This window comes from Athene noctua, chromosome 1, assembly GCF_965140245.1.
Source record: "Athene noctua chromosome 1, bAthNoc1.hap1.1, whole genome shotgun sequence".
Classification (NCBI taxonomy): domain Eukaryota; kingdom Metazoa; phylum Chordata; class Aves; order Strigiformes; family Strigidae; genus Athene; species Athene noctua.
Window position 1 is genome coordinate 94,285,407 of NC_134037.1, and position 4,106 is coordinate 94,289,512.

Consider the following 4,106-nt stretch of genomic DNA (forward strand, 5'->3'; position numbering starts at 1 on the left):
GCAACACTCAGGTGGCTGGACAGCACACAACTATTTTCTCTGCTTCAAGCATGCATGAATGCAAAAGCTCAAAAGTTCTTAATACAGAAGTAATAACCTTTCCTGCACTGCACTGGAGACAGGTACCACCTTCCCAATCATCCTGTGCATCCCAGACAGCTTGGACCAGCCCATGGGGCAAAGTGTGAAAGTCAGGACAAAACAGCATCTGGGGTGCCCCAGGCAGGGCTCCCCTAGGGATGGCCTGAAGCACTAAGAAATGCACTGTGGCCTGTTCAGGTTTTGCCATCCCCGGTAAACCAAGAGTGGTCTGCTGTCATCAGTGCCTACAGGTTGCTGCTGCTGGGCCAGAAGCATGGGTTGGGCATCACTCACCCTACTGTATCTCCCCCAGCCCCGTCCCACCATAGGGAGCCTGTTTAGGTGAGCAGGACCAGGCCTGGCAGGACCAGGATGTCAGGGAACACCTGAGCTCTTCCTGTCTCCTGGATGCAGGAGGTGGAACATGCTCCCCAGGAGTATATGCCATCCCTAATGCTTGACTGTTGCTCTCTCAACCCACAAAATGTTCCTCGTTGCAGAGCTGAGAAGGGACCACCATGATTTCCAATCCCTGCAGCATATTGTCTCAGAAATGGGAGAAAGGTTTATTTTTACCTCCTCTGGGGTCAGCCCCCAGTCTCACAAACTAGGGCAACAGATCCTTTATTCCCAAGAGATGCATCTAATATGGGAAACCACAGTGGGATGCCATAGTCACAACTGGGGTCCACCAAAGAAGGTTCAGAGTCTGGGCCACGTGGCCATGGTTGTGGCCATGGTTGTGAGCTCCGTGATGGCCCTCTTTGGCCAGGAGTGGATGTCACAGGGTGACATTACCATGTCTGGAAGGTTTCAGCTCTCAAGGGCTGAAGGTCAGCTACCATCCACGTTCATACTGGGGAGTTAGAGCAGCAGTCAAGAGACCCCATCGAGGCACTGCCTTTGGTTTTGGTATGAGGACAGCCCCAGTGAGGGCACTGCTATATAAGGGGTAGGAGATGAGAATTTCCTTGGGGTGGCCCAACCCTGGATCATTCTTTTTCCTGCCCTGCCCTGGTAGATCCTGGCAGAAAGAGCAGCTGGTGGGCTATCAAGGCATCTTCGCCTCCTCTCCCCACACTCCACAGGCAGCCTGGGGTGCAGCTGCTGTAGGTTGCCACTGGAAGCACCCCAGTACCTGGAACAGGATGCTCACCAAGCCCTTGCCAGACCTTCAGTCCTTTGGCAGGCTGGGATGCCAGCAGAGCTCACCCCACCATGCCTCCAGGCAAGCAGATGGCTAAACTCACCATACAGGAGCTGCAGGATCACTGTGTCCTGGCCTTGGCCCTGGAGATTGCTAACCAGTGGCCCCCCTCACTCCACACCCAAGTGCTATGAGGCCATAACTATGAAGAGCAGTTCATTTGAGCTAGAGAGCGAGAAATGTCTGGGGTATGAACTTATACCAAATGAGGATTTGCTTCACAGGCTCTGCCTTGGTCCATGTTTTATCTTGGGGCTTGCGTGTTTATTTTTAAAGAACCACATAAGGTTCATGGAGTTTACAGCCTTCAGGCATTTTCAAAGCAAGCTCATATTTTACATGCCCAAGTGACAGTGTCTTTGGTGTCTAGGCCACAATAACTGGGCACATCACTTCCCAGCCTTCTGGGGAGGGTGTATGTACTATTCATACTGAGCACGCTCACGCTAGCTGGCATGGAGGTGAGTGTCCATGTTCATTCTGAGCTGTATTAAGCAGTGAAGCTTAATGGTGCCCTGGAGCAATGAATTCTATGGGGCAACTTGTGCTTTGGGTTAAAGGAAAAGTGAGAAAAAGCTAATTTTATTTCCTCCACCAGCATTTTTGATTGAATGTCACCTCTACTGCACTCTCAGAGAGGGTGAATGGATGTGCCTGAGTGCTTTCTCCACATCCTTCTTTTCTTCCTTCTGTGATGAGCCCTCATTAATCTTCCTTCTCTCCAGGCTAGACACTCCTGAGCTTTCCAATTCTTTTTTCTGGTTAGAGGGTGTACCCATGACAGGCCTAGGAAAATTCCCATCCTCTACCCTTGACAGCTTCTGAGATAAGCTGACCAGCCTGGCATGCACTAGCTCACTCGAGGCTCCACCACTGATTTACACAACAGCATTAAGACTAGATCCACCACCCTATTTCTTATGCTGGAGAATGGGAGAAACTACTCAGAAAATTACTTGACAAGGCTGCAGTAGGTGCTAACTCACTCACAGGAGAGCCCTTTGGGCAGCAACCATATGAGCTTTGACCTCACAGCTCTGCCCTGGCTGCAGAGCCAGCCCCAGCCTCTGCCCCTCACTCCTGGCTCTTCAGCCCCTCCAGCCCCTCTGGGTTTCCCAGTACAAGTGTCCAGCCCCTACAGTCTCCCTGATGGATGCTCTCCCCCTGCTCGTCTATCTTGAACGGTAGCTGCAGGATATAAACAAGCAAAGACCCGGGCTCAGCTGTTTCCCAATCCTCTTTGCTCTCCCTGGATCATGCAGATCCTAAACAGCACAGCCACATCCAGAAGAGAAGCAACTAAAAAAATTACAACCCTCACTTGTCTCATCAAAAGAGCTTGTGGCTGGGTCCTCCTGCAACCTCTCCATGAGGGGCCGGGTGGAAAATGCTGCTCAGCCTGAGAACCCCTGCTCACCACCTGAGGCTTGGCAAGCCTCTCCCTCAGGGAGGGGGATCTGGCATCTGCCTCTAGGTGAAAGGCATCGGCAAGAGGTTTCAATGCATTTTGAGAGGGTTTTTTGCATCAGGAGAGAGGCCCAGCAACAGGCTCCCCCCAGGCTGCCCTCCCTGCTGCCCACCCCTGCCCCTTGCTTCACAGCCCCCTGTCATCCAGGAGCCAGAATCCCACTGCTGCGCAGGGCATCCTGTCCCTCCTCTCCCTGCCATGGGCAGCTACCAGCCCCATGAGAGTCACAGCACTGCTCACAGACCCACCTTTCCATTGATTTCCTCACTCGAGAAATCACCCGATTGATTGAGAAAGCACCCAATCGAGCTCACCCTCATTAACAGGACGGGGGTTAGATGTGACCCTGCTGCCCCCCACCACTCAACACCCCTCTGTGGAGACAGGGCTCAGTCCCGGTCAGAGCCCCCTGGCTCTCGACAGGTATTTCCCCAAGGGACCAGGTCAGGCTCGGTTGCCTCAAAGTCTCCATATTCCTCCTCCTCACCGGCTGCGGCTCCGCTGCCCTGCTGCGGGCCGGCAGCTGGGGAACGTGCTGACAGAGGGAGATTTTGGCTCCAGTGCGTCAGTCAGGCTTAGGGGCCCACTAAGCGGCACAGGGGGCCATGAGGGCAGGCTGCCGGGCACACCATCACGCCCACATTGCCATCTAGCCTCCTGCTCTGGGATGTGCAGCTTGCCACCCTCACCCCTGCCAACTGAACGATGCCCGCTTTGGACCAAAGTCTGGCCTCAGGCTGCATCGACCCCAGTTTGGCCTGGGATTCAGCCGTCTCCCCCTCCTCCCAGCCCCCAAAATCACTAGCTGTCTCCCCCAGCTCTGCAATTCATCCGCCCTGCTGGCACAGGGCCACAAGATGGGGCCGCCTGTCTCCCAGCCTCAGTCTCCAAGCAGATGGAAGACATCAGCTCCCCACGGCATCCCTCGGCGATAGTCTGTCTCACTTGCTTCCTTTTGGGGACACCCCTTCTCACGGCCAGCTAATCCCCAGTGCTCGCCTGTCTCTTTCCAGACCCCTGCCCCCACCAGAGAGCCCTGTTGCATGTCTTTCCTGGGCAAGCACCTCCCCAAAGGCTCTCTCTCTACCCATGCAGGATGCCCTAAAAAAAGACCCCTCTCCCCCAACTCCCATGGAAGAATGTCTGGGCGCGAAGACCCCACCATTGCCAGGGAAACAGGCACCCTCTCGGGAGCTTCATCTGACGCAAATCCCATATCCAAACACATGGGAACTAATCCAGGGACCCAGTCGGAGCTGACCAGGGAGGCACATTTGTAACGGGGCAATGAGATCCTGGGAGGACTCTGCCATTGGCTTCCCCTTCCCTCTGCAGAGGGTGGCAGCTCCC